At 38.1% G+C, this 25,961-nt stretch overlaps 1 protein-coding gene across 1 annotated transcript in view; it reads left to right on the top strand.

Annotated features, from left to right (window-relative positions):
* Positions 1-14,834: 14,834 nt before the first annotated feature.
* The window catches only part of LOC107723816 (teneurin-3-like), a 124,526-nt gene continuing 113,399 nt past the window's right edge, over positions 14,835-25,961 (top strand). Inside the window, exon 1 of the mRNA XM_016532518.1 lies at positions 14,835-15,098. The gene's annotated coding sequence lies outside the window, so the exon portion shown is untranslated. The remainder of the gene's footprint in view (positions 15,099-25,961) is intronic.

Raw genomic sequence — 25,961 nt, 5'->3', positions numbered from 1 at the left:
CAATTTTACTTTCTTTCTGATTTCCTGAAACCATCTGTTAAGTCAATCTGTTTAGAATTTACCAGATCTTTGCAGAAAACTTCTGTCGCCATGGGGGGAACCTGTTTGCGACCAAAATTTAGTCATTGTGACTATAGTTGCAAAACATTTCACATAGCCATATGCATTCACTGGCTTAATACCATTGTGACTAGTTGCCTTATGGTTTAGTAAATAGATTGGCTTATGTTTCATTGGTTCATAAAAAGCAGTTGGTGTTTGATTCAGCATGCTGTTCGTTTGTTCAAAGTAGCTGACATCTGTTCGATACTTTAGTAATGCCTCTAGGATGCTTTGTGGACCTACTCTGTCTGATTCTGAAAGCCAATTCTGAATTGTTCAGAGACTGTGCTGCTCTCTCTGAGGCTGCAGATGCTCCAGCTATAGCCTCTTAAGGCAAAACATTTTAGGAAAAAAATAGTATTTTTTCATGTCATTACATGTTTAGAGCAGTGGTTCCGAGGCACCCCAACACTGCACATTTTGTATGTCTCCAATTCTCAACTATGTTATAACAGAATTATTTGATATACCATTTTTCTTCATGCAAAATGTCTGTAAAATGGCCATAAACAGGTTTTCTCATTGTATATAATGTATCTAAATTTGCATAATAATGTGTTTTTGGGGCAACATGTAATGAAAAAAGAAGTGTAATAATTGACAAGATTGTCATAATAATATATAATATTTCATTGGAATTTTGAAATATATTTTCTTTCCCTATCCATTTGTTGTGTCTCCCAAAATGCGTAATAAACATGCTTTTAGTCTAGGTGTCCTCATATGAGGACATGTATGAAATCAAAGTCCTGTTTCGTAACAGAAAGTCATATTTTGATTTGAAACCCCATAACATTTTCCTGAGATGTTGATTTATGACACACAGTTTAAAAATTAGTCAGATTTAAATGATAATTACAAAATATTATCATATTTCCATAAGAGTGTCACTAAATTAATATCAGACAATTTTGAAGACCAATGAGAGGGAGTGGTCATAGTGAAACATCCAAACATTTAGTATCTCTGAAAAGCCCTGAATGTGCTCTGTACAGGACATCCAGACTTAAAACGGTGGCATGTATAGTCTCAGAGAAATTCACTAAAATATAATGTCCTCATATGAGGATGCAGGGTCTCAGGAGGATAGTTTTTGCAATGATTTAGGAGAATCTTATGATGCCTACTAGCAACATATGTCACACATAGAACTCTAAAACAAGTCAGCATTGTATTATGTGGCTTATTTGACACTTACAGTATGTTTGGATAGTGTAAGTGGATGAGAAACAAGGTATTTTTTAAGGTTTGTTTTGAGCAGAAAGAAATCTATGCTATGTTCAATCATTTTCAGTTTTTTTCATGAGGTGTGCGTTTTGGGAATCATTGATTGCACATCCATCCATCCATCCTTTCAAATCCTTCAAAAACTTTGCTTTTCTATTTCAAAATGAAAAGGATATAGGCCTATATGTATTTCTCTGAATTTCAGTTCATTTTATATAAAATATAATAAACTAATTTTCTATAGGTGTCATTTCAAACATCCATCCATTCATCCGTTTTTCTTTTTCAAAACCTTTTAACAAACTTTATATATATAATATATACAATTTATTTATATAGTTTATCAAAAGTAATCAACTACATTTCTGTAGGTGACATTCATCCATCCATCCATCCATCCGATTTTAACCCTGTGATTTATGTGGTACACAAAGTGATAAATACAGACCAACTAGTAGCAAACTCCCTTTAAGCCAAGTAAGTTCCCTCAGCGGGTCGTCTTGTTAACACCTGCAGGCAGCTAGTATAGTGTCGACTTGAATGGAAAACAGTTTGTCAAGATTATGTTTCATATGCCATATCAAAAATAAAATCTGACAACAGTAGTGCTTTCCATGACCTGCAGCGTCTATGCAGCCTGAGGTTAGAGATGTGATTCTCATCCTGTGTCCTAAAAGATAACGGCTACTGAATACCAGCCCCTCGTCATGCCCTTGTCACTGCATTTGTTAATAAACCACAGGACTATTAGTTTTACCTGAGTCAGGTAATCATTGCTAAACCAATTTAATTTCTGTGCTGGAGAAATTATTGGCAAGGAGAGAACTGGGCAGGCAGAGATGAATCTGAATTCCACTTATGTAATGAAATGTGTGTGGAGTATTGATCCCTAAGGTTGTTTTCCAGGTGCCTTGCACTAGTGTCTGCTCTGCATTAAAGTAATGGCTTTATAATTTGGTATTTGTCTCCCTCCTCCTTCCCTAGATGGATGCATTGTCAGATAATATAATATGATACACATGCAAATGCACATTTCTTTTATGTTTGTAAGGTGTCTATAATTCTATACAGACAGAACTGAACTGATTTGTAATTGCTTAAAGCAGTGGTTCTCAAGCTTTTGACTTAAAGGCCGTTGTCCAACGCAATATTCAAAGGCTTCCTTACATAGACTATTTCTGTTCTCTCTCTCTCTCTCTCTCTCTGCTGGAATTATTGTAAGTTGCTTGTTTTCAAACTTTTTTTATTAACAGACACTAGGAGTATTGATATATTAAAAGTATAATTAACCATGATTCATTTGATGATTTCAGAAGTTTCAAGAACTACTTAAAAACAACAGTTATTTAGGGTGGAATACAGTGTGCATTTTTTATTATATTTATTAAGCCTTTTGTTTTCAAACTGTTATTAACAGACAGGGGAGTGTTGATATAATAAAATTAATGTATTTTGTGATTTTAGAAGTTTCAAGAACTACTCAAAAACAACAGGTATTTGGGGAATGGGAATATATACTTTAATTATTTTGTTATTATGAATAGTATAGGAATAATAATATTATAGGAATCAAGTTTACATCTTGATTTTTAGTTTTAGCAATTTTTGTTCAATTTAGCATTTGATTATTTTAATATATTAATTATAACATTAATTTAAATACTTTAGTCACCTTGAAGGGATAGCGCATACAAAAATTAAATAATTTACTCATACCTTGATGTTGTTGCAAACCTATATGACTTTCTGTCTTCTGCAGGCACAAAATAAGATATCCAAAGAGAGTCCAAACAACATTGACTTTCATTGAAACATTTTTAAAATAACATTATTTTGTTTTCTGCAGAAGCAAGAACGTCATACAGGTTTGGAATGAGGTGAGGGTGAATAAAGTGATGACTCTATCTTTGAATAATGAATTTAAATTTTTGGATGAACTACCCCTTTTAGGCAGAAAAGACAGGGATGGAGAGGATTCTCTAAGAATGAATTTTGTGAACTCTGTGTGCACTGTTAGAGTTTATTTGCACATACTGTGTTGTTTTAGTGCGTGGTTCACTAAAGGAATTATGCAAATCAGGTAATGGTGAAAAAGTGGCCCCAAAATCTCAGTTGAACACAATTTTTTAATTCAATCTTGCAAGCATTCGTCTGTGCATCTATACAGTATACCTTTATTCTGAACTGTGATACTCAGTTATGCTGATTTTCATCTTTCTGGAATCTAAATAAAAATACACTGTACTACTGTTTATTCATTTATTTATTTTTTCAGTTCAGTTGTAACCCAAGCAATTTCAATAATTGACTAGGCTTAAAGAAACAGAAATGAAAGAAGGGAGAAGATGCTCTTTTTTTATGTTGCCTCGCTCAAAGAAAGAGCAGAATCTTGATGATGCATCCATGTGAGATGAAAGCCTAATTATTCACAAATGGAGGAGGAAAAGAACGAGTTTAATTGGGCTGAGAATGAATCTATGCAGGGAGAATGCAAGTATTGTGATAGATGGCGTGCGTATCTCCTTAGACACTGCAGAGGGAATTATAATGTTGGGGGTATGGATGGTGGGTGCCAGCTACTGTGACTCACAGTTGCTTGGTCAGAAAAAAAAGAGAAAATGACAGAGGGAGAAACCAAAAGAGAGAGATACAATCAGCCAGTTAATCATTAAGGTTGTGCCCAGCAGGAATGAACCACACTTAAATCTTCCTCACTGTTCACTACACTAGAAAGCTACATAATTATTGAGTCCACATTGAAGCCATTAGCTATGATAAAAAAATTTTTAAATGGAAGCCAGACTCTTTTAATAAATGTAATACATTTTTTGTGCATAGAGTGCAGCCATAAGACTCTGACTAACTTTATGTTTGCTAGAGATTAGCATGGATGTAATAATATCAGACTCTTTTGATGACAGGCTCTGAGTCATTTCATTTCAGAAAGACCATGATCAAAAGTCACAATAGTTTTTTGATGTGCATATACTGTAGGAATTTATTCAGTAAATGTGTTTTAGATGTAGTTTATGTGCATGATATCTTCTTATATATTCAAAAGTTTGGAGCGGTATTTACATTTTTATTTTTTTGTGTATTTTTAAGGCTGCAATTATTTGATCAAAATACAGGAAAAACAGTAATATTGTGAAATGCTGTTATATGTTATGTTATGCTCACCACAAATGTTTAGCTTTTTTAACTGTTTTTGAAAGAACTCTCTTATGCTCACCAAGGGTTCATTTATTTGATTAAAACACAGTAAAAACAGTAATGTATTGAAATCTTTATTACTGTTTAAAATAACTGTTTTCTATTATACTATATTGTAAAATATCATGTATTCCTGTGATGGGAAAGGTAAAGTTGAATTTTCAGCAGCCATTACTCCATTTTACAGTATCACATGATCCTTCAGAAATCATTATAATATGCTGATTTGGTGCTCAAGAAACGGAAGAACAGCATTTATTTGAAATAATAAATACCTTTATAATGTTACAAAAGATTTGTCATTGCTGAATGATCCCAAATTTGAACAGTAGATTTTCTATATTATACATTTGAGATATATATATATATATATATATATATATATACACACACATATATACATAGGCCTACACACACTACCGCTCAAAAGTTTGGGATCAGTAAGACTGTCAGGAAAAGGACGGAGGACTCAAATGCAGTTCAAACAAAAGAGAGAGTTTATTCTGAACTTCAGATCACAAAGCCAGCAAAAGAGTAAAACACAAAAGTCAGGTGAATGAAGTGGTGTGGCGCTGCCTGCACACACATCCACCGAGACAGAGGGCTGAGAGGAATTACTGGAAAGTCTAGCACTCCCAATCCGGCCTCACTGTCCACATACGAATAATTAATTCCTCGCCTGAGGATCCTGGAAACAGTGCGGAGTAGTTTAGAGGAGAGTGAAAACTCAAAATACAGCCATGCAGCACAAAAACTCATAAGACATACCCATGCCGAAAGAAGACAAAGACAGGAATATATAGGGAGTGGGAACGAGTACCATGTGTGGGCTAATGAAGCGTGCAGCGCCGCGAGTTTATTTAGCTGATTGCTCCACCACGTGTGGATGACAATGGCAGGACCAAAACAACCACCACGTGCAAATGACAGTGACAGCACACAGGTAGCTTCCTGCACACGGCAGGAAGGAGTCGGAGAACGTACCGGTCATGACAAAGACTTGTAATGTTTTTTAAAGAAGTCTCTTAAAGGGATAGTTCACCCAAAAATGAAAATTTGATGTTTATCTGCTTACCCCCAGGGCATCCAAGATGTAGGTGACTTTGTTTCTTCAGTAGAACACAAACGGAGATTTTTAACTCAAACCGCTGCAGTCTGTCAGTCCTATAATGTCAGTGGATGGGAATCACGGCTTTGAGAGTCATAAAACATACACAAACAAAACCAAATTAAACCCTGCGGCTCGTGATTATACAGTGATGTGTAAAGACACTAAACAATTGGTCTGTGCAAGAAACTGAACAGTATTTATATCGTTTTTTACCTCTGATTTCCACCGCAATGTCTGAACTGTCCTGAGCGCCTTCGCGTCTTCTTCTTCAGCCTGCACGTGAGGCGTCTTCTTCTTCTTCTTCTTGCTTTACGGCGGATCGCAGACTAAGTGCATTACCACCACCTATCTCTCAAATGGACCACTGACACTAGTCACTAGAGACACTATATTTTAAATTATATTAAAATAGAAACCATTATTTTATATTATAATAACATTTTGCAAGATTACAGTTTTTTTCTGTATTTTTTTGATCAAATAAATGCAGCCTTGATGAGCATAAGAAACTTCTTTTAAAAACATTACAAGTCTTACTGATCCCAAACTTTTGAGCGGTAGTGTGTGTGTGTATATATATATATATATATATATATATACATATAATTAATTAATTAATTAATAATAATAATTAATAATTAATACTTTTTAAAATTAATAATTTCCCCCAACATTTGCATAAGAATACTTAGTTGGAAACCCGGCTTGTTGGGCACCAACAGTACCAATAAACTAACTAGAATGTGTCAGCTTACATGAAAAATGATTAATGAATGCTATTCTGATGAAAGAATTAATTGAACTAAAAGCAAGACTCCTAAATCATCGCCATCAGTTTACAGTGGGTAAAAAAAATTTAAAGAGGATTTAATGCTACAGCACCAAACTAATACAAATCAAAATGGTTCTTACATTATTTAGAAGGAAGAGATCTACTCTACCTCAAGTCTGCAGATGTTACCTCTAGCCTTTAAAAGCTAAAATGTACCGTGCAGCCCTGACAACCGCACAGTGAGCCATTACAGCTCAGAGGAAAGTGCCACTGCCATGAGAGTGTAATTTGGACTCAATTAAATCAACTCCCCGCTGTTAAGGTCCACAGTATTGCTCTATCACAGAGCTCCAGAAGGTCCCTGTCCTCACATCTCAAAGCAGATATGGACATAATTATTTCCTTAATTGCAAACTTCACTTTTGCCTCAGACTGAACGGCCATCTTGAGAATTTTTAAGAGACAGGGTTGTTAGTTTTCCACTGCTAGAGGATGATGGGGGATAATGGAGTGAATGGATGCAGAGGAGAAAGTCTTCCTTCAGACTGACACATTCAAGTACACATATGCACAGAGGCATCAGCCATCTACAGGTAGCTCCTGTATTGGCAGCTTGTCTTGTATTTTCAAGATGAGAATCTATATCGCACGTTTCCCGCTGTCACAGGATGTGAGAGGCACATCTGGAGCTCTATGTGTGCACATTTCAGATGAGGGGAATTCAATATGGCATTGTTATGATTCCCCACTCAATTAAATGAAAGTGCCTGTGGAATCCTCATATGTACGCTTCATTTATCAAAATAACGTAGACATGGAGTAGAAATATGTTATGTGTATTTAAACAGTCGGAAAACAAAGGTTGTGCTATCTCTCTCTCTGCTTTGTTTCCCTAGGCGGGTGTATTATCCCAAGCCTTTATTAAGTATTGATCAAGCTCTGTTTAAAGAAGGATTACGTGATCAGAGAGACAGCAGTGGAATGAGCCTGACTTGTTCTTTAATTAAACATATCAGGAGTAATTGAATGACACACTGTAGATGGGTCGTTCTGTCACTCTTATGCCATTGATGGTTAGAGTGTCTCATTGCATTGAACAGTTCTGTTGCTTAATTGAACGTGTAAAGACTGCTGTATCATCAGCATGGATTAGCTTAATTCAGTAGTAGTTTGTTGTTTTGTTAGATTTTACAGACCAAAGCCAGGGGTTTATTGTGCGTTTTATTTTTCTTACGCTCCCCTCTGTCCTTTACAGTTGTTGCTTGTCAGATTGTACAGTGTCAGCCTAGTAAGATCTTGAGTTAAAGCCGAGGTATACGGTGTGACATCAACTGTCATTTTCCCCCCTAATATTTTGTTTTAGATATTTGTATAGATGTTTTCCCCACATATATAGGTCAGTACGTTTTTTTCCATTTTATTTGAAGAAATTAATACAAATATATTAATACAATATTTTTGATAGCAAGAAATGTTTCTTGAGCACCAAATCAGGATGTTAGAATGATATCTGAATGATCATGTGTCACTGAAGACTGGAAAATTCATCTTTTAAAATTCTACGGACAATTCATCTTTGTCATCATCACAGGAATAAATTACATTTGAACAGTTATTTTAAATGTCAGAGTATTGCTGTTTTTACTGTATAAATGCAGCCTTGGTGAGCATAAGAGAATTTCCAAATCATTAAAAATCTTAGCAGCCCTCAAACTTTTCAAAAGTATATACAGTGGGTACGGAAAGATGGCAGAGGATTCCCAAATCCAGGTGTGAAAAACTTGTTGCGTCTTTCCCAAAAAGACTCATGGCTGTATTAGATCAAATGGGTGCTTCTACTAAATACTGAGCATTTTTCAGTTTTTCTTTTTTAATAAATCTGCAAAGATGTCAACAATTCTGTGTTTTTCTGTCAATATGGGGTGCTGTGTGTACATTAATGAGGAAAAAAAATTAACTTAAATGATTTTAGCAAATGGCTGCAATATAACAAAGAGTGAAAAATTTAAGGGGGTCTGAATACTTTCCGTACCCACTGTATATCTGTATTATATATTTTTATATATTTGTTAAATTATTTTTCTATTAAAAAAGTTACGTACTTTCAATGTACTTTCATGTGAGATGCAGTCATATCAGTCATATCTGATTTATTTTACATGTAGTGGGTTGGCAGTGTTGTCCTTGGTAAATTCTTCATTTTCAGAGCGATTTTGAGTTAATTTTAGCATAATATGTTGTTGTAACTTGCGTTACTGAGATTGTAACGAGTAATAATATTACCCAAATTTGATTAGTAATGCGTTATATTACTGCGTTACAGCAAAAAGTAATATACTACTGTAATATTATTACTTTTGTAATGCGTTACTCCCAACACTGATTATAGTGTTTGGGGAACAAATAATAAGATACTCATTTTGTATATCATGTAGACTCTCTATAGCTAAACTTTTTAAATCTCTCTCTCTCTCTCTCTCTCTCTCTCTTTCTCTCTCTCTCTCTCACTCACTCACTCACTCTCTCTTTCTCTACATACAGATGCACATATATCATCAATCGCTGTGCTACTCTTGGCTCTCCATTAGACTGCCATTGTGTTGCCACACTGCAAGACTACAACCAAAAATTCCATAAATTAATCTCTGAACGCCAAAAAAACCTTTGCAAAATTGCATATCGTACAGCCAGCATATGCAAAGTGCATGTGTGTGAAAATATGATATCCCTACAGTGTTTTAGGCAAAGAGATTATTTACTCAAACTTGCTCTCTAAATCCTTTCTGTCTAGTTTGCGTCTTAGTTTCTCTTGCTCTTTCACACACTTGATCTCTTATTCATTCACTCACTCACTCACTCATTCACTCACTCGCTCACTTACCCGCTCGTTCGTTCAGTTACTCATCTACGCACACATACACAAACTGGGCAAAAGAGGCTGGATATAATCAATCATTTTGGAGAAAATCACAGCACGCAATCTCCTCTGCTCAAACCAGCATAAATGTGGTATTAGGGACACGAGTGTCATTGGCTTGATGAATCACCAGAGGACTAACGATTATGGAGATCACTATTGACTGGTCATTCATCTCCATGGCTTTCAGATTCATGCTTGGAGATCGTGGCATAGACACAAGCATTCTCCACCTTTATTTCTGCAAGTTATTATTCCATGTGTCCTGGTTGGATGATGTTAGGTGGTTGCACATTAACAAGTTCTGACATAGGTGTCTTTTTGGTAGCGTATAATTGGTATTAGCAGTTATAAATCCTTAGGTTTAGGGATAATTCTTCGAATTTCCCCAAATTTGGACATTTAATAGACTTGCTGCTTCATCTAATTAGAATCTACAGTTTCACAGTGAACAAAATAAGCCTCAAAATAACGGCACATGCCTGTTCACCTGGTGAGAGAGCATCTAGGGAAGCGAAAGACATAGACTGAACCTTCCCTCAGGAAGGGGGCAAGCCACTGATGCCTTAGGCCTCTAACTTACCTTGGAAAAATGGGAAACCAAACCAATCAGGAGGGACATTCCATTAACTAAGCTAAGAACACAGCTATCCTCAGAAGGTTATGTTACAATGAGTAACAATGTGCGCAAGTGGTCACACTACTCTTCTGATCCTGCCTAGGATTCTCAGATCTAGACAAACCAGCCCCCTTAGAGGTTTTAGTGGAAGACTTGGGATGGTGGGGAATGGACTCCTGAAGGCAGCGGACTACGTCTTCACCTCCCTGAACTTCTTGATCACCACCTCAATGGAAGTGCCGAAATGCCTGGAAGGCGAAAGCGGAGCATCAAGAAGAAAGGTTTTCTCCTTCCTCCCGACGTCCGCAAGATTTAACTACAAATGCCTCTGAGTAGCCACCATTTCTGCCATAGCACGCCCAATGGCAGCAGCAGTCTGTTTAGTGGCACGAAGAGCCAAGTCTGTGGTGCAGCGCAGTTCCTCAACTTGCTTGTAAACTTGTAACACAGCCATTGTGTGTAAGGCTCCACCAGCTTGACCTGCTACCACATATGCCCTGCTATTCAGACGCGAGGTGGTCTGGATGGCAGAGCAGGGGTCTTTAAAGAAGACGACTCACCCTGGGAGAGATAGTTGGTGAGGATCTCCTCTACAAGGGGCATCTACGCATAACCGCGCTCAGCCACACCCTTATTATTAGCGTAATCTGCATTATGAAAAAGATGAACTAACGAGGTCGAGAAGAAAGGGGAGACTCCTGGGGGAGGGGAGGTCATGACTGGCCAGAAAGTGGTCAACCAATCTGTCACAGGCGGGCTTCTGTCTTTCACATGACCAGACTAAATCAAGCCTCTTAGTGGCGCTCGCCATTACCTCCAGCATTTCCCTGTATGCAGGGCTGGAGTTAGGTTGGGAAGAATCAGTGCTCACACTTCCATCGCCATCACCAACCACATCCCCACGTTCTCATTCTCACTAGATGAGCCCAATGTAGCGCTATCCACTGGAACAGATGACTCAAGAGAAAGAGAGTCGGGATCCCGCCGAATGCTAGAGCTTGCAGCAGAAGCTTTCGAAAGGTCCATGCCCTTCTTAAACTTCTCTGCAAGCTCAACCTGCAAACCCCACGATCTGAGTCTTCGTCGTGCCTCGGCAGCAGTGGGACCCGAACCGCAGGACACAGACGCTTATCCCTCATCCCTTGAGAAGAGTGACAAATGTGAATGGAGCCTTCTCATTGAGAATTTCTCACAATGAGCGCATTCAGAGCCCTTGACCAAGGCACATAACGCATAGATAGTGTGTGTCCTCAGGTGTCAGAAACCTCGGACACGAAGGCACACACTTTCTAAAATGCTCAGTTGCCTTGTTTTTTTCCATAACGTCTTCACATGCACTGACAAATGGCTCCTGAAGACAACAAAAGTTGGTGACGTATACGGCAGGTGCCCTTCACCTGTGACGTCACGGGCTACGTGGGCCAATGGGATTTGGAGTTGTTTCACACGTGCTGACACTGGTCCTGCTGGTGGCAATCCTCATAATGTCCGATAGAGGACACAGCGCAAGTTCCCTAGAAGGGGAAAATACATTTTAAAATGTATTAAAATACAAAACATCTATTTTATATTGTAATAATATTTCACAGTATTAATCATTTTATTGTATGATCAAATACAGCCTTGGCGAGCATAAGAGATTTCTTTCAAAATCATGAAAAAACAACATAAATTGCAGATGTATAATTTGGATCTGGTCTAATGTGATCTGATTAGGTTTGAAATACTACCAGAGAATGATATGCTGCAACCACAGCAACAGTGAACACAAAAGTAAGAGTAAAATAAGCTCTTCTCTTTTAGCAGTTAAATTTGGTATATTCCTCCTCTGAAAGTAACCAGAGTGCAGCTCCTCATTTTCCCTCATGGACCGTAACTCTTTGCCCTTACAATCGCTTCGCTATTTACCGCCTCAGATACTGTTGTACATTGAAATAGAAGGTGACTTACATAGTAAGATTCGTTGTCAAGTTCAATTAAGTTGACGGGTGACCATCCATTCACATGGATCCAGGCAGAATGTTGATAACGCTACTATTCAGAGCCGAATGTGATGACGCATATATTTCGATTGAATGCTTATAAAGGTGGGTAATTTTGGTATTTAAAATAGTATTTTGGATCAGTAAACAGTCATTCAGTAAACTTCATCTCAGTATCTTGTATACCTTCTTTGTTATGACAGAAAAAGGGCGATTATTATGTATATCCTTATACCGATTTCCCTGCCTAAACGTTCACATTAAAGGCATCTAGAATTTTTCTCAGCTATATCAAAGAACAGCTACTGTTCGTCTTGAGGATAACCCTTATATTGCATCAAAATAGTTTTTTGTTTGAATACTGTATGTGCATGTACCACCCTCAGATTCCATGTCCAAATCGTTTGTTTTCAAACAGACAGATGTGCTCTCATCTAATATGAGAAATTACACTGTTACTCATCCCCACTAGAGGGTACAAATGAGTCCAGCACTGCTAAAGTGATGGATTAACTGGAAAGAGAGATATTTAGTACTGTCCCAGAAATTGTGTTTCGAGGATTTGGACAGACCATATTCAGAGCAATGTTTGCAGAATATCTGTTGAAGAATTAGAGTTTGATGGGAGCAACCACTGTTTACAATGCTTGTGATAAAGTTTAATATGAAATCCTGTAGGTTTGACATTTATGTTTGACATATACGTTATTGTGACACATTTACTGCCAATAAGAAGCGAAGCATATTTCAAACACAGTTGAATTTCAGTCAATGCCAAATACTAGTATATTGATTTTATATGATGCACATTGCAATTACATGAAATGTCCTTCAACAAGGTATATTTCAAAATTAGGAGTATGTAAGTCTTAATAACATCTTTGAGCAAAAAAGTTTAATTGACATGGTAAAGAATGACGTACTTACATAATGAGTATAAAGTGATAACATTTTGGGCCAGCTCAGCTCCTCTGCAGATAGACGTGTATCACTTTTCTGTTGTTGTCCTTCAGTTGCAGTATAAGGCAGACTACTGATCAAGCTGGCTTTCATGCAGATAATAGCACTTCTTGTTGGGAGAGAGTTTGATGTGCTGGTGTTTGGCATGGAGACTTGGATGCAAAGCTCTGGTGAGTGGAACAGCTTGCCTTGAGAGATAACTCCATCTCAGCATGAGGTCTGAGGGCTTGGGATGCAGGAGGAGGGTGAGGAGAGCACTACCGCTCCCCCTGCTGAGTTCAAAACCTCTGGACTCTAACTCTTGATTCTGTTCTCACTGGACTCCATGACATGCAAAGGGCAAGTGATGATAAAAGAGTAATTCAAGGAAAGAATGAGGAGATAAAAGTGGGGTTTGCAATGGAAAAGAAAAGAGCTGAAAAGAACATGAGGACAGAGGAGAAAGAAGAATGAATCTGAGGAAAAAAACGGCTAGACGGGTGTGGGGGAGGAGAAATAGAGGCGACTGAAGGGAAAACAAGAGATATCGAAGAGAGCCAAAAACAGAGGAGGGCAAAGGGAACGACAGACGCCTCAAGCTCTCTTTTGAGTGGGATTAAGTAGCTGCGGCTTTTGTAATTAATGATCTTCATTCTTCACACAGCTACAGTGAGAGCTGTCATTTCACAGCCGTCAAAATGCGATTCATATGCCATGTGCTTTTCACATCAGCTCTTTGATGAAAGCCAAAAGGCCCTCTAATGTCCTCTAAGCAGGGACAACTATATGAAAAATGCCACTGCAGGCCAGTCTTTGGGGAGATGATGCCACATTGAAACCTCACCATCTGTACTGCTAATTAACTGATTAACTACTGTATATAAAGCAAAATTAGCTTTTATTTTAAGGGAATCCGGGCAATAGCCATTAAGCAAGTGCAAATTCATGATGATGGTTTTAGTTATGTCCAAATCACATATCACAATCTCCATCTCACATGCAATATCACAATCTCCATCTCAAAACAGTGGGATTTCAGTATTGTTGAATGTATATTGGGTCTTAATGGGACGTTCTGTAACCCTCATGCTCAGTTTGGGTTCTGACAGATGGCCAAGACTATTCTGCTTGCTTGAAAAATATACTTAACATTCAAGCATCAGACTGCATAATATTTTCCTGTAAAAACTGGTAATAAAGAAACTTTCAACTTGATAACATGCCTCAATTGGCCTCCATGAAGAATGTTTCATTACTTATGTCTGGGGTTTCAGAGACCCATATAAAATATGAATGTGGTGAGTTTTCACATAAGATTCTTTGACTGTGTATGCAATGTAAAGAGGCATTCACGTTACTGTGTTTATTTTTCTACTATATGTTTTTGTAGCAACAAGGTTACTGAAATAACTATGAGGATTGATTGAGTATATAAGTTTGAAGCATTATAAGGCAGAGGAACATTACATAAAGAATAAAAGGGAAAATAAGATGTGTAATATTTTTATATTTACAAACAAAAAAAAATCTCAAAATAGAATATGAGGGTTAATAAAACAAGTAGGTTACATTACGTAATTTTCATTAGAAATCTGTGATACAAGTAGGCTGGAAGTTTCCATCCATTTATGAAGATTCATTATTTATGATAAGTTTCTTTGCTATTTGTGGAAAACGCACACTTTAAAAAATATAAATAAAAATGAAAGAGTTGTTCAGTTCTTGTCGCATTCAGTGATGGTCCGGGTCCTCGTGGTGTTAATGACACTGTCTAGTATCGCGCGGATCTCGCGCAAACGACCCGTCCTCTCCTCAGCACCGCAGCGCGCGCGCACACACACACACACACACACACACACACACACACAGGGAGAACAGAGGAGTGGTACAGTCCTTGGCTCCATCACATGTGTTTCTGAGACCGCTAGAACTAACGCTTCTGGACTTTGTGCCTGTGGGTTCGCCGGGTCCAGGTCGTTGTATCGTAATTTAGACAGCGTGTGTGTGGCCGGTCGTTCGCGGAGGAATTTCCCCCGCTCGAGAGCACTCTGGAGTGTGAGAGAGACGCGGGAAGGCGTGACTGCGGGAAATTTATCGTCCTAACCGTTATTTTACCTCACCTCACAGCTGCTGCTTTTAATAAGTTTGGATACCTACTGTAAATTGTTTATTCATCTCGTTCCACTACAATGGGGATCTAAACCGAATTTTACGAGGTAAGAAATTATATGAGAAACATCGTGCCAGGTCACTTTTGTTTAATGTTGTCTTGACTTGTTAGTAATTGCAGTTGGTACGTGTGCCAGTATGTTGGGGAATTATATATTGTATATGAACGTACAGCCTTTCAAGTAGGCTTGAGTATTTTATTGACCCGTTTGCAGCTGTAATTTGCAAGTTGAAGTACTCAGTGTCCTCGTACACTTTAATGGCATTGAATTCCGCCCAGCTGCTCGGAAATAGCCAGACACAAATTTACAGCATTTTGCAACCGTGGGATTGGCATTATGATGAAAAACGTGAATAGGATGGTTTAGGAGTGGACCGAGGACCTGTCCTACGTCCCACAGCCTCTTTCTGTAGGCTACTTGACGCGCCATGAAAATGTTTGCAAATGTAATCGAGAACAAACAGGTAGTTAACCATTTATCTTCAGTGCATAAAACCATGGTGCGGATTATGGGGCTGTCTTTCAGGGCTTCCAAAGGAAGTCAAAATAAAAGGTTAGGGGGGTGTCTTAGGGGAAGTTAGGCTAATTATTACCATATAAAACTAGGTCTCAGAGTTTTTAGTAGCCTAATTCTAAAAAGTTAGACGTGACAAGTTAGTCAGAGCACTTATTTTGCCTACTAACTGTGCCAAACAGAAGTCACATTCAATACTGCGATAGTTTCGGGCGGTAGGTCGATAAATCACTTCAATATATGAATCATTTTATATTAAATACATCACAAAATATTCTGTGGTGTGTTTAAAAAGTGTTTTCCCCCTTTTTCTTTCTTTCTCTCTTTTTTTGTTTAAATTGGCACCACTAGCACAGTTAGCTAAACGGCAAGTTACGATCTCCGTTGCGAGACAGTTTCCACAGACTGCGCTTGATAAATTACCTTTTATGTTTAGTAATTTTGCATACGTATTAAATATTTAAATATTTAAATATTTCCATTAAACAACCATCCGTTTAAAAAGTAATTGTAGGTAGAAAAATATTATTATATCCAGAAATGTTAGACTACGGCGTTTTGAATACTTATGTGTTACTTCCACATTTGGTTATCGTATTTAATTTCTTCGTTCCTATTCCGTAGTATTCACCTCGCTGACCTGATGCTGGACTCACCGCAGGCTCAGCCCGTGTGAAGAGCCTAAAGAAGCATCGATGAAACATGATAACGAGATCTCAATTTCAGTTATAAGACACGAGCATTACAACCATCCTTTTAATGTTCCCTTTTTGTATGAGACACGGAGAATTGAGAAAATATCTTCAAATCCAGATTGCACTGGTCTAGTTAATCTGATCCTTGGTTTATAGGCTCCTTAAAAGGAGCCAGTCCATACGAGTGACTGAACCGTTCATTTGCGAGTCCGATTAAACATTATGGTCTCAGATTACTTGTACATGGAAATTAGCATATCACCAATTGGGCTCATTTGTCATCAAGGGCACTGGTGGCACAAAACGATTTGCAAGACAATACATCATCAAATCAGTTCAACAAGGCTTATATTACCGGACACTCATTATAGTCTCAGATACAGATTATTAAACATTTATCAAGTAAGGTAAGACTAAAATTGATTTTGAAATCTTTTTTCACTAGCATTGATTCATTCTAACCATATTTTCATATTATATCCCAAAAGGCTTTTGCACGGTATAAAAAACTAGACCTCATTGTGATACAACATGGCGGAAACGAAAGAAGCACAACATCAGGATTTGTTGTGACCGAAAAGGTACTCACAGTAGAGGCCTGCCATTTTGATTTGTGATCTGATGATCTCAATCATAATATAGAAGCAGTGTGTAGTTGATTCTTACATTCACATTCTCTAGATCCATAGATTGACATTCTTTCGACACATTGAGAAGAAGACAATGCTGCTTTGAAGCCCAACAAATTCTCAGCCAGTTCATGTTATGATTTTACAGTTTTTGTGGCACATTGAAAATAGAGGTCACATTGTGAACATAGACCCTTGATTGCAGAGAAGACACATGGCCACATCATCCTCTGATTAGGGAAGAGTGCACACGTCGCCTAGTTGGGGGCTGAAAAAGGGCAGAGCGTGAGGGGAAAAAACAAAGTGAGATAAACACACAAAAAAACAAACGGTCACTAATGTCAGTTGCTTATTTAGAAGATATTGTCTCTCTCATGTATCACATATTCAGCCAGGAAGAGAGTGTTGTAGCCTTTTACCTTATCAGTTCAAATAACAGCAGGGCAACTAAAAAATAAGTGAAAGGTTGCATTTAGCCCTGCTCCATGCTTCATAAATCATGTTGCCCTCTTATTTAGTGTGTTTACTGCATAGTAAAAAAAAAACTCAAAGTTAGTGCTTTAATATGCTGTACCATCAAGTACTTTTTATGACATCCTAAAATAAAAACAAATGTTTGCAGAACTAAATCATAATGAGAGGCCTCTTGTATGTTACACTGCTAGACTGATATTTTTGGCAGTTTAATGAGTAGTAAAGTCGTGGCCACTTCTTTCAATATTTGTTTATTTGCTTGAGCACTCCAGTTGAATGTGCTTTTTTAGTCCAGTGCAGAGAGAGATAGAGCGAATAATACTGTGTGTGTGTCTTTGAAAGTAGTTCAGCCATCAGTGCCTATTTCAACAGTGCTAAGCAAACAGGCGCAGGTTAATGTACCCTGACAAACACACACTGCCAGCACGCCAGCCTCTGCATATCACATTTACACTATATTTATTCTGCATAATCACAGTGGACAGACCCGATCTCTGTCGGCTTAACATTGTCCAGGTTATCACAGCCTGTAAAGGATTAATCAGATTTATCGTTCATACAAAAACGTCCCCATATCCCATATTTTTTTTAAATGTGGAGAATCCGAAAATTGTCTTTAGCTGAAATCCATTTATAGCATTTTCATAAGATTTATCCGTTTTTAGCCATTATATGCTTCGACTAACAAGCACACAAACAAATGCTTTAGCAAACAAGTAAGTGTAGATATCAAAAGGCAGGCACAAATACATCTTGCTCAATATTTGCTTAAAGCAACAAAGTTTAACACCTCAGAGAATTAAAGGCTAATCAATTTAAAGTCACTGTTGGAAAATCAGAGATGTTGTACTGTTTGCCAGCAGCTGCAGTTACAGGATCCTATGGCCAAACTGACATCTGATTTCCCTCTTGAACTCCAGCACGTCTAAACGACTTTACACATATTGATTAACTGGTGTCATTTAAAGTTGGCTTGCCACTAAAGCTGGAGTGGAGGACAAATCAGGATTTCAAAAAATGCAGCGACACAACCATATGCAAAGTAAGTCTCAAAGGACTGGACTGTCTCAGCAAGAGCACGAGCTTTTGATGGATGTATGAATAAGTGGTTTTGTACAATGTTGCAGTAAAGTTGGCATGTAGTGTTTTAAATTGTAGGTACTTAGTTTATTGTTAAGGACATGGTTGAAATTGAATTTATGAAATTTGTAATCCCGGATAATTTTTTTGTACCTTTTTGCTAGTATTGTTGTGTATCAAATCTACTTTTATTAGCTAAAATCCAGGCACATTTCATTGTGAGACAAGCTGAAATAAATGTCAGCCAAGGTCTCTTGTGCATTGTGCCTCTGTGTTCTTATTAGTACTGAATTGTGATGGATTGCTACCTGCAGCATCTGTCTTTACATGACACTTTACATGATTTTACAAGAGCCAGAGGTGTGATATATTGCTGTCGCAGTTGTATCTCGAAACTTTCTGTCTCTTTGTAGCATCTAGAAAGTGTCTGTGCATTTCTGGTCATGCATTTTGTTTCACCCTAAGGGATAAGAACGTTGTGGATTGTGCTTGTGTGTGTGCAAGCAAACTGCTACAAGTTAGAGACATTCTCTGTGTGCTATATATAAGATGTCCTAAAGTCCATGACAGACTTGGCTGCCTGCAGTACACTTTTCCAACCTCCGTAACATCCTTGTTTCTTTTCCTATCAGTCTTAAATTCTCTCTCATTCTCTTTTTTTGCTTTCCCCCATCTTCACCCGCCCTCCTACACCACTCTCCAATTTGCTGTGGAGCTCTCTTGCCTGCCTCCTGCTGTGTTGGAGGCAGCCTATGATTTGCCACAGGCAGGAAGTGCGCTGACCAGGCAATGAAACTCGCCAGTATCCTTCTTCCAAACTGCCTCAGCTCTGGAACCAAGGGATTTACATTAATGTCCTACAGAGATGACAGTCAAAAGCTAATGCTATATATGAGAACAAAAACTGAAGAGAAAAATGGGAACGGGTATATGAGAAAATTAGTTGGGAGATCTATGTGGCACAAATCATATTCTGTAATGAAATTAAATTGATGATTTTTAAAAAATTCAGTTCAGGATGGAGTACATTCATTTGTATTAGGAATTTCTAGTGTGGTGTGATTAGGTTTGTTTGCAGCTGAAAGGCCAATGTCACTGTATAATTTGAGGTGAAAACCATTTCAGGTGATTACTGATAAAAATGTTCCTTAAAAAAAGTAATCAAGAAAATCCACCATGTTGATATCAAAGTTACTTTCCCTTCATTCTTCAACTTGATATCAAGTCAAGGCAAATTGGTTTGTTCATTTGCTTTCCTCTGCTGTCACCACATTTGTTCAATACTGCTGAATGTTTTCACCTGAGCCTTCCCCTGTCAATTATTTCTTTTCATTCAACTTTATCAAGTCAATGAAAACTTGGTTTATGTAACCACAAAACATTGCATTCTGTACAGTCTGTGCATTTAGCTTTACAAGACACTGTGTTTATCTAAAAACTTCCATCACCTCTCAAGGGAACACTGTTGGTCATAATGCAAACAATCAAAATGTTTGCATTCTTGTAAACATTGTTGATCTATTTTGAATGTGTATGTATTGAATGTATGTGGATATGTGTGAATGTATAGATAAAAGTACTGTTTTCAGTTTGTGCATGTTTTTGGATATATTAATATATACATATTATCCAGAAACATGCACAAACAGAAAACATTACTTTTATCCATTTTATTTCTTTATATTCCAAAGCGACATATACATTGTCCAAAGTGCACACATTTAGATTTGAGCTGCATGAGATAGGTAGGCCTATATGAGCCCAAGTTTATTTGTACGAGACATTTTCTACACGCTGGTAGTTTCACTTTAAATAAATGATTTTAGGCATGGGATTGCCACTATAATTTGTGTTTTATACTTATATTTTTCATTACTGTTTTGTTCTGAGTAGCATTGAATTTTAAGGATTTGTGTGAGGAGAATTAAAATACATGTTTATAGTGTTTATACATGTATTGTTTGTAAATTGTTCATTTTATTTACAGATATTTTAGATTATTTCTTAATGTAACAATGTGACACACAAATGTGACTGATCTGTTTGTTTGGTTGTTGTTGTTTTGTTTTTTTTCTTCTGTCATCAATGCAATTTTGACCCAGTGCAACTTAAATGCATGCATATTGAATGCCTGTATATTCAGAAACATGCACAAAAAGTATTTTCGCCCTCCTATGATGAAACTCTTATGAATCATACAGCTGCAGAAGCATGAGGTTATCTTCAGAACTGAGGGCGTAAGGAAAAGAAAAATAACATGGTAGTGCCGTGTGAGACATTTCAGTGAAATGTTTTTTTTTTAAAGAACCTGTGATCTTTGTATTCTGATATTGAGTGTGCTATCATTCATAACCTATATAACCTCGGTGCCCACATCTTCAAATGCTGACATGAGGAGAATTGTTAAGGCCCATGGCGAAACACGTTTTCATGCATAAATTGCCCATTTAATTACAAGTGCAGTAATTAAAATACTTTTTCAAAACAACCAATTGAGGACATCGTCATCTTGTAATTTTGTGCATTATTATGCAGTCTAAGAAAATACTGGGTGTCTTATTACTCTTAAAGCAATAATTTGGGATCACTCAAACCATTTAGTCATCTCTGAGGAAGCTGCACATCCTAGTTGATGTTTTTAGACAAAATATCAGACATAACCGTTAATGCTCTAAATTAAATCTCACCGGCAAACCTCTTACTCCAAACGCATCCAAGAAAAGCACAGCCTTGAGGTCATGAATACTGAAAAAGGGGAACACAAGTGGATGTCTTTTCCTCCAGGCCTGTGCACATCTGTGTCTGCTGTGTCGCATCTTCGCCGTGATGCGGGGGTGGTGAAAATGACGACCCCCAGACAATGGTGGCACTATCCTAGGGTGCAGCAGTGTAGTGTGGGAACAGGCACGGCTAATGGAAGCATGCCCTTGTTTCCCGTCTGTATTTTTTCTTCCCGTTGTCTCACAGCGAGCGAGTGGCTGGGATGGGCTCAGGGAGAGCAGTGCAGCGCATGAATTATGCAAAGCTGTCAAAGAAAGCTATTGTCGGTGGTGGCGGCCACACTAAAGCTCAGAACGGGCTGAGTTGGGGGCGGCGGCAATGAAGGGGAGGGGTTCTTCGGGCTATGTGCACTTAGTATCCTGGAGCAAACTTTAGGGCCTGGTCGCGGGCTGTGGAAGACGATTTGAAAGATTTGGGCAGGCTGATTAAAGAAAGGCTTCCAGATGGGAGAGTAAGGCAGTGAAATGATGGAGGAGGACACTGCTGATGCAGACATAAAAATTATTTTGATTCAATTAAAGTGTCATGCATCCTAATGAGATGATAACACTGGAGAAACCGACTTATATCTTCACCTTTACTGTTTGTAGAATGGTGGGTGTTAAATAAATTCTTAATATTAATGTAGGGAGTTATAAAATTTATGCTTGTGCAGTTCTATATAATCATAGGCATAAATAAACAATGCAGCCGCCATAGATGTTAACAACAGTATGGTTCCATTTGGGTACTCTGTCACAGAGAGAGATCTTACAGACAACCACCGAGAATTTATTATGTACACCGTGCTAAATAATGAGCAGGATTACTCACTGTCTGTATGGTGAAACCATGCCATTAATGACCACCAAAGCGTTTTCTAGAAATTGTAGAGTGAAGTAACAATTTACTGTACCAGGTTATTTTATTTTGTGCATTTTGTTCGCAGCATCCCTCTCCCAGGAGGCAACTCATTTGGAGTGATGTATGATTTGACCCATTCTTAAGTTGCATCTGGAAAAGATATAAATCAGGGAAGTGCAGATTTAACTGATGTTTGTTGCAGTCTCAGGTTTCTGTCTGACTCAAGCCTATGTGGACCTGTGAGACGCTATGTTTTGTCATAGTGAGTGCTACAAAAACAGAAAATACAACTAAGACTATTTGGTGAGATTAAATGTGAGACTATAAATATATATTGAGTGTATCAGATTTTTCCACTCCGTTTTGGTCCTCCGTTTTTTCTCCTCTCCAAAGTTGTTAGGTTGAGTTTAATTTCTTTCACTTTCACATTTTTACTGTCTGTAATAAAATAAGAAATGAGTCTTTTACTTTTTCTATTACTTTTTATTTCAATTAGATGTGATAATATATATTTGTGTAAAATAGAAAAATACAGTTCCTCTTCAGGAACTCGAGCTGCGTCGGAAAACGCTAGGGGAAAGCATATTATGCCTGATATTATAATGAGCAGCATTAAATAGGGAGCGGAGCTCGTGCAGTCGGCTCTCGGGGGGCGGATTGTGCTTTTTCCGCTGTTAAGCGCTCCGCTCTCGCCAGGCACGCTCCGAGGAGTGTGTCCGTGCCTGTGATCTTGCGATTGCGGTCCCAATGCTGCTGAGGCACGGCTTCAGGGGATCGCACATGATCTAACAGACGGGTTGGAGACGGCTCTTCCTATCTCCACCCGTGTTTGCTAAATCTAGAGCTCGTTCTCGGGGCTTGGAAGCCCGCGCCACGATCGATCTAAAAGATGCACATATCTCCATCCTTCCTCATCATAGGAAGTTCCTGAGGTTTGCTTTTGGGGGCAAAAGCCTACCAATACTGGTTCTTCCTTAGGCCTTGCACTCTCACCCCACACTTTCACGACTCAACCACATCGACGATTGGTTGATATTAGCTCAGTCAGAGCGAATGGCGGTTTGACATCGAGATGTCATTCTCGCTCATACGAAAGAGCTGGGGTTAAGACTTAACACCAAGGAAAGTGTGCTTTCTCCAGTACAGAGAACCACTTATCTGGGTGTTGTGTGGGATTCGACCACGATGCAGGCATGTATGTCTCCTGCTCGGATCGAGTCGATCCTCACCTCAGTCGCGAGAGTAAGAGAAGGCCGGTCACTCACTGTCAAGCAGTTCCAGACTGCTTGGGCTGATGACAGCTGCGTCCAACGTGATAACTCTTGGCCTGCTGTACATGAGATCCCTACAGTGGTGGCATAAGAACAAGGGGTTCTCCCCAAGGGGAAACCCGCTTCACATGCTCAAAGTCACGCAAAGGTGCCTACGTGCCTTAGACATGTGGAGGAAACCTTGGTTCTTTGGAAAAACGTCTCAGGTTACGTATGTAACCCTAGTTCCTCGAGGGAACGAGACGCTGCGTCTCGGTGCCATACTTCCGGCATCCCTGCCAGCGCTTGCTTCATTCCTAGAAGCTGACGCTGGCTCCGCCGCACGTGCTTTTATAGCTTCCTGGTCATGACGTCACCCGCCTGTGACGTCCCGCTCAGCTATTGGACTGATTTCACATGTTATTCAGAGCGTGGTCACAGAAGGCGTTCCCTTAGCGTTTTCCGACGCAGCGTCTCGTTCCCTCGAGGAACCAGGGTTACATACGTAACCTGAGACGTTTTCAATAATAAGCAGTGTGCCCAAAGAAGTTTACTTTACACTCTTAAAAGTAAAGGTATCAAAACGGAGTTTTCACAGCGATGCCATATAATTAATATATTAAAAATATTTTAAGACTGTCCTCTAGATTAAGTCCTTTTTTGTGTTTACATTGTTTACATTTCATTCATATCCCTTTGGCCTATTTGTCGTTGTTTTTGAGAAATGTTTATTCATACAGTGACACTGCATCGCAGCATACTTCTGAAGATACATACATCAGCCTCTTAGAAGTTTGCTCAAAGTTACTTTTTAATAAGGATGATTGTGTGCAATGTTCCGGTTGAAAAGCTTGTTAGTTATCCTATCTGCTGGTACTCTGAACTGGAGTTTTTACAGCCAAACCATCTCCCCCTTGGCCTTCTCTCACCAAGCTACCATCCCATGTCTCACTGGATGAGCAGCTTTGAAGCAAATTTATATACTCCATAGAAGTAACTGGATACTGTTAAATTCTGTGGTCTCTTTAAAAAGCCTATATTTTATCTGTTTCCAGCAATATGTTTCCATATCAAAATAGTCGAAGTAAGCAGAAGACTCATAGTGCTGTGATGACTAACCTATCAAATAAGAAAAAATCAAATAAGAAGGCTGAACCATAGCCGCCAATAAAATGTTGTGGTTTCAGATGATGAAAATACATAAGAAATGTACTGATTTGGTGTAAAAAGGTTGAATTGAAAAAGTTGGATCTAGGGTTAATGAAGTGAGATTAAAATAGGAAGGCGGTCACAAAACATCTGGAGGCTTGTAGGCTGACATTGCTATGATGATCATTATTTATGGAGTTTGGGGTCAGAGGTGGAATCCGATATCCGTAGCTAGTCCCAATGAAATGTAATTACTGAACAAAGAGACTTGCTGTAGATGTGCACTTTCAGCCATCAGACCCACGCTCTCACACCATCCGCAGAATACCAAATGTGCTTCAGGTAAGAAAGATGGGTCATGAAGGTTGCCACCAATTTATTTAACCATGGGTGACTGCATTGGTTCAAAGTCATGATTCCTTATCTGGTGGCGCTCTCAGTTATTGTGAATCCATTAGATGTGGACAAACATCACATACAGCTTTCCAGAACAGGATAAACTCAGACAGATAATTCAGAATATTCAGATATTTTTTGATTGACAATGGAAAGTTTGAGAGAGGTTGCAAAGTGATTCCTCAATAATTCTAACTACTTCGTTATTAGTATTTTGTGCATGTAAACAGGGTGTTAGGTCAAACATTCATTTATTATTATCATTGTTTTTTAATCTAATCACTGTTGATAATGTCTTTGCTCAGTCTTTGCTCAGGCCAATAATTAACTCCTCTATCAACAAATGGCAGATGGAATGGAGAAAATGCCATGGAAATAAGTTATATGAAATAAATACTAGTATAAGAATGCATTTTTGTTTTGTTTTTGTAATTTCAAATCGTAGTATGATCAAGTTGTTTTTACTATAGGTGCCCTTCATTCAAGATTTACACATGGTAATTTATTGAAAGGTGAAGAACCACTGTCGGATTCATGGTTTTGTTCTTTGTTTTGATTTAATTCAGTCTCCCAGTCATCATTTGATCTGATTTGATCCGTCATTTGATTCCTAGTTTGTTCCCTCAGTTACTGGTTCAGTTCACCTGTTCTGTTAATTTGATTAGTTCTCCTCGTTATTTAAGCCCACTGTTTCCTGAGTTCTTTGTTTGGTGTCGTCTTTTGTTGGTTTTGTTACTCCTGTGTTTCCTGGTGTTAGATTATTGAATTATTGAACTGTTTCTTTAAGTTCCAGTCATCGTATGCGGCATACTACAACCGAATGTGACAACCACCATCATGCCTTCCTTGAAAACTCCAATGACTTTTAATCATATTTTACTGGACAGCACTGATTTTAATGTAAATAGGCAACATTTTTATGCAGAGATATATCTAACTGGTGTATTAAAAAAAGGTATTGCCTGAATGTATTTTCGATTTTTTTTAGTATTAATCTTAAATGTCTTTTAAATGGTTTTTTTTTGTTAATTTTATGACTTCTGATATACACTTTATTCTTTATTTTATATATATATATATATATATATATATATATAA

The sequence above is a fragment of the Sinocyclocheilus rhinocerous genome, unplaced genomic scaffold, assembly GCF_001515625.1.
Source record: "Sinocyclocheilus rhinocerous isolate Xijiao unplaced genomic scaffold, SAMN03320098_v1.1 scaffold1085, whole genome shotgun sequence".
Taxonomy (NCBI): domain Eukaryota; kingdom Metazoa; phylum Chordata; class Actinopteri; order Cypriniformes; family Cyprinidae; genus Sinocyclocheilus; species Sinocyclocheilus rhinocerous.
The sequence above is the reverse complement of the archived record's forward strand: the minus strand, read 5'-3'. Positions and strand labels throughout refer to the sequence as shown.